This window comes from Lactuca virosa, chromosome 6, assembly GCF_052849685.1.
Source record: "Lactuca virosa cultivar CGN04683 chromosome 6, Lactuca_virosa_CGN04683_v6, whole genome shotgun sequence".
Classification (NCBI taxonomy): Eukaryota; Viridiplantae; Streptophyta; class Magnoliopsida; order Asterales; family Asteraceae; genus Lactuca; species Lactuca virosa.
Window position 1 is genome coordinate 138,590,235 of NC_136431.1, and position 13,003 is coordinate 138,603,237.

A 13,003-nucleotide genomic window follows, 5' to 3' on the forward strand; every position below is an offset into this window, starting at 1 on the left:
TAGGCTTAGAACACTCAAACAGACCCTTAACAATGCTAAAAGATAGCAGAAACAAGTCTGACTTTTGATTGAATTGAATGGCTTTACAAGATAGAAATTTCGGGTTGTCACATCATCCCCTCGTTAGAGAGAATTTCGTCCCGAAATTAGAGTTTAAGCAATTACAAATAACTAAGTAAAAAGATGAGGATATTTCAGTTTTATTTGATCCTCGCACTCCCAAGTGAATTTAGGTCCTCGCTTGGCATTCCAGCGAACCTTCACTATCGGGATACGGCTATGCTTCGTTTGCTTGACCTCTCGGTCCATGATCTCCACTGGTTCTTCCACGAAGTTGAGGCTCTCGTTGATCTCGATCTCTTCGAGTGGGATTACAAGAGTCTCGTCGGACAAACACTTTTTCAAGTTCGAAACGTGGAAAGTAGGGTGTACGTTACTAAGTTCGTGAGGTAGTTTGAGTTTGTAAGCTACAAGGCCGATTCTAGCGAGAATCTCGAAAGGCCCTATGTATCTTGGATTTAGCTTTCCACGCTTTCCGAAGTGTATCAAGCCCTTCCAGGGGGAGACCTTCAATAGAACACGGTCACCAACCTGGAAATCCAAAGGTTTCATTCTCTTGTCTGCATAGCTTTTTTGTTGGTCTCTAGAGGCTTTCAATCGTTCACGAATCTGAACGATCTTCTCTGTCGTTTCCCGAATGATTTCCGGACCTGTGAGAGTGCTGTCAGGAACTCGTCCTTTAGCTAACTGTGTGTCACCCACCTCAGCCCAGCACAGAGGGGATCTGCACTTCCGGCCAGAGAGGGCTTCAAATGGAGCAACCTTTATGCTCGTGTGATAACTGTTATTGTAGGAGAACTCGACAAGGGGTAAATGAGTATCCCATGCCTTCCCAAAGTCTATCACACAGGCTCGCAACATATCTTCCAAAGTTTGAATAGTCCTCTCACTTTGTCCGTCAGTTTGCGGATGGTAGGATGTACTCATGTCCAGCCTAGTTCCTAGGGAACCTTGTAGCGACTGACATAATCTTGAAGTGAATCTACTATCTCTATCAGAGATAATGGATATGGGAACACCATGCAGTCATACTATTTCCCTAATGTATGTTCTCGTTAGTTTCTCCATCTTTTCAGTTTCTTTGATAGGCAGGAAGTGTGCGGACTTGTTAACCTGTTTACGATCACCCAAATGGTATCGAGACCACCCGTTGTCTTGGTCAACTTGGTTATGAAGTCCATTGTGTTCCGCTCCCACTTCCATTCCGGTATCTCCGGTTGTTGTAGTAAACTTGAGGGTTTCTTGTATTCGACCTTAACCTTGGCGCAAGTAAGACACTTACTCACGAAGGTAGCAATCTCTGATTTCATGTTAGGCCACCAGTATAGCTTTTTGAGATCCAAATACATCTTATCTGAACCTGGGTAGATGGAGTATCGAGTGTTGTGCGCTTCGGTCATGACCAAGTCTCTGAAACCATCGTGCCTCGGTGTCCAGATCCGATCCATGAGATATAAGGCTCCGCCACCCTTGACTTCCAAGTTTTTATCCATCCCTCTCAGGGATTCACCCGCCACATTTTCAGGTTTCAAGGCTTCAAGTTGAGCTTCCTTAATTTGTGTGGACAAGTGTGAATGGATAGTCATAGTCAATGATTTGACTCTACGACCAGGGTATTCTTTTCGACTTAGGGCGTTAGCTACTACGTTGGCTTTACCGGGATGATAACGAATTTCGCATTCGTAGTCATTGAGTAGCTCGACCCACCGTCGTTGTCTCATATTGAGCTCCTTCTGGTCGAATATGTGTTGAAGGCTTTTGTGGTCTGTAAAGATAGTGCTTTTTGTACCATACAGGCAGTGCCTCCAGATCTTCAGAGCAAATACCACTGCTCCTAACTCAAGATTGTGTGTGGTGTAGTTGACTTCGTGTGTCTTTAGCTGTCTCGAGGCATAGGCGATGACCTTACCTCGTTGCATAAGAACACAACCAAGCCCTTGGTTGGATGCATCACAATAAACCACGAAGTCTTCTATCCCTTCTGGGAGGGATAGTATCGGTGCGCTGCATAAGGATCGCTTTAGCGTTTGAAACTCTTTTTCTTGTTTCTCTTCCAAGTCAAAGGCCACGCCTTTCTGGGTCAATGTAGTAAGCGGTTTCGCGATCCTAGAGAAGTTCTGAATGAACCTGCGATAGTAGCCAGCGAGGCCTAGAAATTGACGAATTTCTGTAGGCGTTTTCGGTGCTGACCAGTTCTCAATGGCCTTTATTTTGGAAGGGTCCACGTGAATTCCCTCTTCACTAACAACGTGACCCAAGAATTCGACTCTTCGAATCCAAAATTCGCACTTAGAGAACTTCGCGTAGAGCTTCTCCGATCGTAAGTGTTTCTAAGACTTGACGTAGATGTTGACTATGCTCCTCCTTACTTCGAGAGTAGATAAGTATGTCATCGATGAATACAATGACGAACTGATCCAAGTAAGGACGACACACCCTATTCATTAAGTCCATGAATACTGAGGGTGCATTGGTCAATCCAAATGGCATCACTACAAACTCGTAGTGTCCGTAACGAGTTCGGAAGGCTGTCTTGGGAACATCATCCTCTAGCACTCGTAACTGGTGATACCCGGATCTCAGATCTATCTTAGAAAAGTAATTCGCCCCTTGCAGTTGGTCGAACAAATCGTCTATGCGGGGTAGAGGGTAACGATTCTTGACGGTAAGCTTGTTCAGTTCTCTGTAGTCGATGCACATACGGAACGGTCCGTCTTTCTTCTTCACGAACAAGACCGGTGCTCCCCAGGGTGAGAAGCTTGGTCTAATAAAGCCCTTGCTGAGCAGTTCGTTAAGTTGACCGGATAACTCCTGCATCTCAGCTGGTGCTAGACGATAGGGCGATTTGGCTACTGGGGTAGCCCCTGGAACTAAGTCGATTCTGAACTCAACTTGACGCTGTGGTGGTAATCCTGGTAGTTCTTCTGGAAAGATGTCGGGAAAATCGCGTACTTCTGGGATGTTCTTTATGTCTTTTGTCTCTTGGATCATATCAACCATATGAGCAAGGAATGCATGACATTCCTTCGTAAGTACTTCTGGGCTTGTATACTCGAGATGATACGAAGGTTCGTGCCGGGTCTGTCGCCATTGATAACTAGAGTTTCGTTAGACGGTAGATTTAGGCGAACGGCCTTCTCATAACACATGATGTCTGCATGATGAAGACTCAACCAATCCATGCCGATTATGACGTCGAAACTTTTAATTGAGACCGACATGAGGTTGATTGGAAATGAATGGCTATCTAGAGTTAGAGTACATCTTATGTATATACTGCTAGTGCTCTCAGTTTTTCCGTTAGCCATTTCTACAGTGAACGGTTCTTTCAGTGCACGTGGTTTGTGTTTAAGTAAGTGAGCAAATTTCTGGTTCACGAAACTCCTCTCCGCTCCACTATCAAACAATATGCATGCATAAGAGTTATCGAGGAGAAACGTACCAGTGACCACTGTAGGGTCGGCTACAGCTTCCTCGTGGCCTATAGTCAAAACTCTTCCTACTCCAACCGTGTTCCCTGCCTTCGGGTGGTTTCTTTTGAAGTGAACCACCTCGCCACATCCGTAGCAAGCCTGGCCCACACCAACGCCCGGGACTTGGTTGATTGGCCTTGCCGGAGACTTGCAGAAACGGGCAGTGTGCCCTTTCCAGTTGCAGTTAGCGCACTGTATTTCCCGGCAGGGTCCATTATGGTGGAAGCTGCACTTGTTGCACTTTGGCAAGCTTCCAGCATACTGCTTCATCTGCGCAATAGCAGTATGTGTTATCGCAACATGAACAACCACGACTTGCTGCTTTTTGGCAGAGTTCTGTGCCGCCTTGTTCTTCTTTTATCCCAGAATTTCCGCTTGTTGTCAGCGGCTTTGGATGGTTCTGAGATGGCTAGGGTTGTTGTGTTTTGGTCGGGGTGCGGACTCCATGGTCAATGAGCCGATGTGCCAATCGGTTAGCACTTTCGAAGGTAGTGGGGTTTGAAGTTAAGACATTCCCCTGAAATGGAGGCACCAGCCCCCAGATACACCTCTCTATTTTCTTCCCCTTAGTAGGGACCATTCCTGGACATAGTGCCACCAGATCGCTGAATCTGGCAGTATAGGCCACTATGTCGGAGCCCTTCATGGCTAGGCTCCATAGTTCCTGTTTAAGTTTCTGAACTTCGCCCCTCGGGCAGTACTCTTCGATCATGAGCTCCTTCAGAGCTTCCCAGCCCATAACATTAGCCACTATTAGGGTTAGTGACTTGACATGGCTATTCCACCACGTCAGGTCTCTATCCGCGAAGGTGCAGGCAGCAAATTTAACTTTGCTCCCTTCCGGACAGGAGCAGATCTCGAAGATCGACTCCGTTTTCTCGAACCATTGCGAGAGGGCAATGATTCCACCAGTCCCGTTAAAGGTCATGGGCTTGCAGTTGGTGAAGTCCTTATACGAGCACTCTCTAGAGCGCACTGGAGCATCACCTTGAGTGGAATGACGAGTCGTTCCACTTCCGCTAGTACCACCAGCACTAAATTGAGCTAAGGCTACCGAAACAGCCGCAGCCACTGCAGCTTGGATAGCTGCTGGATTTTATTGTGGAGGAGGTGGTGGTTGAGTAGGAGATATCAGAGGATTGCGTCTCGGTGATCGGCGTGGAGGCACCTTTCAACTAAAAGTTTACAAAGATGAAGATGTGACAACCCGGAACTTCTATCTTGTACACTTAGTCAATCCAATCAATGTTAAACTTGTTTTGTTGACTTCTTGTACTGTTTAAGGGTTCATTTAAGTGTTCTAAGCTTGAGTATGACCAAGGTTGAGTCTAGGTGTCACACCCCAAAACCGGAACGGCGGAAACGTTCTGGGGTGGAGGACGTCATGTACAGTATCATAACAATGCATAATAGTAAAGACAAGCAACAACATCCATTGCATTAACATAATAATTTTAATACAAGCGTGTTCTGAATAGTATGTAAGACACCAAAATGTATAATCAAAATAAAAGATGAGTTTTGTATGTGCTTCATCTTCTCAAAAGCTTCCTCGGTACCTGTCTACTGATGACCTGAGAATACAAGTTATTTTGAAAAGAGTTTATCAGCATTAAGCTGGTGAGTTCATAAGTATTTAGTGTCATTGCTTGTATGAGAATGTTTGTAACAACGTAGTGTAAATGTTCATAGCTGTTTGTAAATGTTTGTAAATAGTTATGCTCCCTAGAAAATCCTCTATTTTCTAGTGAAATGTAGTCTTCTACCAAGACCCGACTGTTTGTGTATTTGTTCCTTATGTAGTGTAAGAGTTTTTCCCCAGTGAAACTATCATTATAAAAATATAGTTTATTTAAACGTGTATGTGACAGAATCACAAAGTAATGAAATACAGACTCCAGGTAGTACTAAATGTACAGTACACCTCGGGGAGTCTAAAGTAGTAAAATGTAGACTCCAGGTGGTATTAAATGAACAATACGCCTCGAAAAGTCTGTTTTGCCTTTAATTCTTAATTGGTTAATTAAAGGTTTGAATATGAACTCGTATGTAACCATGCTGATCGACGGCTGAATAACCGATGACCCTCCGGTGTCATATGTAGTGAGGTAACATTCTGTCACCCCTTGGCCTTATCGGCTGGGACTGTAGCTAGCAGTCAGGGTGTGGGAGTGTCTGTCCCGTATAGATCTATACGCACAATGCCCGCTCTCCCTTCAGGAGACTCTGGTTACAAAGTGATACCACAATGAAGTGTCGTATCGAGAAGTAGTATGTCACATTCTGATTATTGTATTCAAAAGTTTGTATAGTATGTTATAGTGTAGTATATTCTCTTGTGTAGTGTGTAGTATGTTCTCTTGTATAGTGTATAGTATGTATTGTTTCTCAATATAGTACTTATGTAGTGACTCGTAAATGTACTGACTCTTGTATGTATTGCTGTAGTAGTAATAGTGAGTAGTAATCCCTTAACTATACCTATTATAGTTAAATAGTAATGTTGTTTGTATGGCTTCGTTACACAAAGGTACTGAACTGAAGTGAAAGCTTTTATATCCAACACATATATATATGATATATAACTAAGAGTTCAACGACATTCGGACAAATAACAGGATACCCTAAGTCCACAACCAAACAAGGAACAGGAAATAAGGTGAGCTCTCAGTCCTAAGTCCTTCAAGTCTTACTTATATAAATATATTAGTGTAGATATGAGTTTGAAAATAATGTAAGTTTAAGAAGGTTTGAAAACAGTTTTTAGCATCTAAAAGAGTTTAATAAAAGGTTTTGAAGTGCTTGAAATCCATAAGTTTGATAGCAATTTGAAAGTAATAGTAAATCTTTCTGTTTATTCTACTTATCAATCACATATGATTAAAGCAATAACTAGAATGTTTCAACTTGTATTCCCCCCATAAAAGCATTAAAAATCATTTCAAAGGTTGATTAAGGGGTATGAACTCACCTGAAATGAGTGATGCGAATGTAAGATCGGAAAAAGGATGCTAAGTGTCAAGTGAAGACTTGAGCACACACACGGATCCTATTTAGCATATAAAGACACGTATATGCATGCAATTAGAGTATATTCAACTAATTAAGAAGGATAACACCCTTATAGTCTAGGAAACACTTACGTGGAAGTGTTACAATCACAAAGGATTTCATAAAAGGAGTGTATGGTCATCAAGTGGAGCTTTCGGTCCAAGTGGTATGTTCCTAGGAGCTTTCGGTCCTAATGGTATTCTCGGTCCAATTGGTTCTCGGTCCGAAGGGTTCTCGGTCCGAAGGATTCTCGGTCCAAAAACCAAAAACTCAAGATCTTTGATGCATGTGGTGTTTTTCAAGGGCTTTCAAACATGCATAGGGGTTCTAAGTGTTATCCAAAGCCTTAAGTGCGTTTTAAGGTCTTAAAGGCACCTTTCTTTAGGGGTTTTCGGTTTAAGGAGATTCACTAAACCGAAAACTCCTTTTGTTCTTGGAAAAAGACGATTTCAAGGCTCTAAATCAAGTATCCTTACTAGATAACAAGTGTAGGAAGTAGATACTTACAATATGGAAGCAAAGAAGGGTGTTTTTGGTCCAAAACACTAGTGTGTGTTCTTGGTGTTCTTGAAGAACACTTGAAGATCTAAGAAAAAGAGAAGATGTCATGGATGAAATCATGTATAACTACTAGATGAAGTGTTGTAACAACAAATCAAGAGAAGAAACACTTACATTTTTGGAAGATTTGAAAGTAGCTCTTATGATACTTGAGAGAAAAATGTGGGTGTTCTTGAGGTTGGAAGTAAAAAGTGAGGAAAGAAGGAGTAAACTCATGCCTTAAGTATGAGTTCTCGGTCAAAAGGGGGTCTTCGGCCCCACCCCTCATGTTTGGCCGCAACACCTTATCAAGGTGTTATTTGTTTTATTTGTTCCCCAATAATTCTAAAAAAAAATACTTCCTTTCGTTTATTCTCTCGAAGAATAAATATTTAAAAATACCCAAACGGACTTTAAACCGAGCTAAAAATTAGCATAAATGAATTTGACTTTTAATTGATGTTCTTGACTGTAGAGTGTGTACAAAAGAAAATTTCGGGTTGTCACACTAGGAATGAGTCAGCAAGTCGTATAGTGTCAAAACCGGGCCATACACACCCTTAGGGGGAGTGTACGGCCGTACACATGGGTGTGTGGCCGCACACTCACCTCTTGGCCGCACACTCACTTTTAGGCAGCATACTTACCCCTATATAAAGGGTAGCCCCCTTTCCTTTCATTCCTTTAACACCTTGGCAGCACACAACACCATTTCTCTCAAGCTTCTTCAACCACAAACCCTCCAAAGCTTCAAGAACGTGAGTAATTCATCCTCTAGCTTGCAAACCATGAAAGACCACTCTATCTAAGCCTTAAATGTGCCATATTGATCATGTTCTTCATGTTTGGAAGTGAGTGTGGCCGTACACCCCCATAAGATGGCCGCACACTCTTAAAATACCCTCCAAAGTGAGAGTTTGACTTCCATATTCGAGTTGGACATGACCCTAGCTTTGCTACACCTTAGAATTGGCATTTTGGACATCATCATGTAGGGTGTACGACCGCACACACCTGTGTACGGCCGCACACACCCTTGTGCGGTAGTACACTCCTTGTGTGTGGCAGCACACTCCCGTGTGCGACCACACACTCATCCTAGGGCCGCAAACCCACTTCTAGGACCCTTAACTTGCACTACAATTGAGTATAGACCTAGAACACTTCATGGATGCAAGTATGGACCTTGAAATACCTCAAAGACACTTTCAAGGATAATTATTGTTTTATACTATTTTCAACATGTAAACTAGATTATACAGAATTGTGAGGCTCTACTTCGAAACTGTACCCTTAGATGTATAGGGTTAAATCCTATCTCAGTACAACCAGAGTCTCCTGGAGGGAGAGCGTGATATTTGTGAATAGATCTATTCGGGACTGACAATCCCACACCTGAACTGCTAGCTACAGTTAGGCAGACATGCCTGAGGTGAACAAATGTCATTTAGCTTAATGCCTGAAGAACGTTGTAAAGGTCTCTCGGTCATATCAAGCATGGTTATACGACTCGCAAATAAGTATAAACTAACCTTGGTTTACGGACTCTACTCTTCAATTGTTTTATTTTTAGTAATAAAACTACTTTCTTATATACTGATAGTAATCAGGGATTTCTAAACTTGCATCTCTACCTCTAGGACGGATAACTTGTTTTTAGGGAAAATATAGGATTTTCCCAGGATAACACCGGCATTTCTAAAACTGATAGTTTACTACTCTACTAACGGATATTCACATTCATTCCATGACTCCTTGGATTGTACGTATCAAGTATGAACCAGGAAGTCATGGAAGGAATGAGTTTTCAAAACATACTTTTCATAAGAAAATATGGGATTTTCTTGAGGAACACTTTTCAAAAAGGATCAAAGAACGTTTTTCTCTGAAAAATGCTTATGAACTCACCAGCTTTTTGCTGATATTCTTTCAAAACTGCTTGTATTCTCAGGGAATCAGCATAGGTACCTTCTGAGCATTGTGAAGAAGTCGGAGCGAATAAGATTATGTCTTTATATTTTCCTTATACTTTTGGTGTATTCGAATCATATTTAAAACCGATGTAAGCTTATTAAATTTTCATGTATGCAATGTTTGGTTGGGTTTACTATGATTGCTATTATACACTGGTTGTGATGCTAAACATGACGTCCTCCACCCCGAAACGATTCCGCCATTCTGGTTTCGGGGTGTGACAGATTGGTATCAGAGCCCTTGTTTAATGCGAACTAAGTATACCAAACCTTACATGGTATACAACTATAAACATTAAGGGGCCTAAGTGCTCTAAACTAAAAGTATACTTTCAAAAATATAAGTATTTTTATAAAAAGTATACAAGTATACCTGAGTACCAGAACCAGAGTCATAGATAGAACGAAACAAAAGTATTTGGATGTTGGGACACTGCGGTTAAACCTGGGCAGTTATGTAATCATGTCTAGGGTCAATATAGCCTGATCAACTATATTCATTCGAGACATGACCAACATGTGCTTGGGAGTGACTGTGGTGTTACAGCAAGCCTAAAACTTACCAAGAACAAAAATATTCAACATAAAATACTATAGGAGTATTTTAGCTAGAGCCAAATTTAACATATAGATTCCAAGTGTTGCTACCTCTTATTTCTTAAGCGATAACTTACTCGCGTTAGTAACCTTTCTTTGCTTATCGCTTGGTAGAACACTTTTATTATCAGGATGAGATATATCTTGTTTCATATATCTTGATTTAAATTTAGGGGACTTATCATCCTCTTCTTCCTGATTATTCTAGAACAAGATGCCTTCCCGAAGAAGACCCATCAGAAGGAACGACGACACCCCACCACCGCCACCTCCACAATTCGATCATGCCATGTTCCAGGCAGCAGTTACCGCCGCTGTAACTGCAGCAATGGCACAAGTGAACTCTAGTGGGGCTGGAGGTGGAACCGACACCCAACGACAAGACGGAAGTCAGTGACATCAAAAGGAGTGTTCCTACAAGGACTTCATGACCGAAAAACCCAAGTCCTTCGACGGAAATGGAGGTGTTATCGCTCTGACTCGATGGTTCGAGAAGATCGAATCCATCTTCGAAATTTGCGCCTGTTCCGAAGCAAACAAGGTGAAGTTTGCCGCCTGCACTTTCACCGACAGAGCTTTGACCTGGTGGAATGGTCAAGTCAAATCACTGACTCTGTCGGTGGCTAATTCCATGGGTTGGAAAGACTGAAGGAGCTCATGCTTGCAGAATACTGCCCGAGGAGCGAGGTGCAAAACTTGGAGCACGAACTCTGGAACTTGAAGATGAAGGGTTCCGACATCGCTGCCTACACTGCTAGATTCTGTGATCTGGCTCTCCTCTGTCCGGGAATGGTCACCCCGGAAAGCAAGAAAATTGAGAGGTACATCTGGGGACTGACGACCCCAACCAAAGGAAATGTCTTGGCTGCTAGACCGACTACATTTGAAAGCGCCAAGGATCTGGCGCAGTCTCTGATCGATCATGGAGTCGATCTTGATGAAGTGGCAGCCGTTCCCGAGCCACAATAGGAGAGTGGTGAGAAGAAGAAGAAGTTCGACAACAAGCGGAAGGGCCAGTCGTCGCAGGAGCCCTCCAAGAAACAACAAACAGTGGCAGTCCACGCTGCTACTACTCCTACTGCTGCTCCAACTGCTGTTCCAACCACCCAAGCTCCTACCGATGTTTATTCAGGGAAAGTACCTCTGTGCAGTAAGTGTACCTTTCATCATCACGGACCCTGCCGTGATTTGAATTGCAACAACTGTGGAAGGAAGGGACACACGACCCGATACTGCAGAGCACCAGTCCAACCAACTAATCCGACTCCTGGAACGGGTGCCAGCCAAGCCTGCTATGGATGTGGGGAAGTTGGGCACTTCAAAAGAAACTTCCCCAAGGCACCAACGGGCGGCAATACAGGAAGAGTGCTGGTGATGGGCCAGGAGGAAGCGGTCGCTGATCCTACCGTTGTTACGGGTACGTTCCTCCCTGACAACTCTTATGCATGCATTCTTTTCGATTCTGGTGCGGAAAGGAGTTTTGTTAGTCATGCATTCAAACACCTAATCAAATGTAAACCTCAACCTTTAACCGAAACATTCACCGTCGAGATGGCTAACGGAAAGAAAGAGAGCACTAACGACATATTCATAGGCTGTACTCTTACCTTAGACAATCATTCCTTTCCCATCGATCTTATGCCTGTATCCATTAATATTTACGGTGATAAGCCTAGTTTGAACCTTCGTATCATTTCATGCATCAAAGCCCAGAAATATCTGCGGAAGGAGTGCCATGCATTTCTAGCCCATGTTGTTGATGAGACACAAAAGGTTAAAGACCTCGAGAGCATCCCCGAAGTCTGTAACTTTCCTGATGTCTTCCCCGAAGATCTCCCAGGAATTCCTCCCGAGCGTCAAGTCGAGTTTCGTATCGACTTAATCCCCGGAGCTACTCCTGTAGCTAAGTCTCCTTACCGTTTAGCACCAACAGAAATGCAAGAGTTATCCAGCCAGCTCAATGAGCTGATTAGCAAAGGATTCATAAGGCCAAGTTCCTCACCCTGGGGAGCCTCGATCTTATTCGTGAAAAAGAAAGATGGATCCTTTCGGATGTGCATTGACTACCGAGAACTGAACAAGCTGACCATCAAGAACCGATATCCCTTACCCAGAATCGATGATCTCTTCGACCAACTTCAGGGAGCCAGTTATTTCTCAAAGATAGATCTAAGATCAGGGTACCATCAGTTGCGAGTTCACGAGAATGATGTGCCCAAGACAGCGTTCCGAACTCGCTATGGACACTACGAGTTTGTAGTAATGCCCTTTGGTCTGACCAACGCACCGACGATATTCATGGATCTGATGAATCGGGTGTGCCGCCCTTTCCTGGACAAGTTCGTGATCGTGTTTATCGACGATATACTTGTCTATTCGCGGAGCGAGAACGATCATAAACAACACTTGAGGTAGGTGCTCGAAACATTAAGAGCGGAGAAGCTATATGCAAAATTTTTAAAGTGTGAGTTCTGGATCAGGAAGGTAACTTTCCTTGGTCACGTGGTTAGCAAGGAAGGCATACACGTGGACCCTTCCAAAATCAAAGCGATTGAGAATTGGTCTGCACCAAAGACACCCACAGAAATCCGACAATTCTTGGGTCTCGCGGGCTATTATCGCAGGTTCATCCAGAACTTCTCCAGAATCGCTAAGCCTTTGACTACCCTGACATAGAAAGGTGTAACCTTTAGTTGGGGAGTCAAGCAAGACACAACGTTTCAAACATTGAAGCAGGCCTTATGTAGCGCACCTATCTTGTCCCTGCCCGAAGGGACATAAGACTTCGTTGTCTACTGTGACGCATCCAATCAGGGCCTAGGCTGTGTGCTCATGCAACGAGGAAAGGTTATCGCCTATGCCTTGAGGCAGTTGAAAACACACGAAGTAAATTACACAACTCACGATTTAGAGTTAGGAGCAGTGGTCTTTGCGTTAAAGATCTGAAGACACTATCTCTACGGAACCAAGTGCACTATCTTCACCGACCATAAAAGCTTGCAACATATCTTTGATCAGAAGGAGTTAAACATGAGGCAGCTGCGATGGGTAGAGTTACTCAGTGACTACGAGTGCGAAGTTCGCTACCACCCCGGTAAGGCCAATGTGGTAGCGGATGCCCTCAGCCGAAAGGAGTATTCAGGGCGTAAGGTGAAGGCACTAACAATGACCATCCATTCCCATCTGTCCGCGCAGACCAGAGAGGCTCAGCTGGAAGCCTTGAAACCAGAGAACCTGGAAGATGAAGCGATGCGAGAAATGGACAAGAACTTAGAGATCAAGGGAGACGAAGTTTACCATTTCATGAAC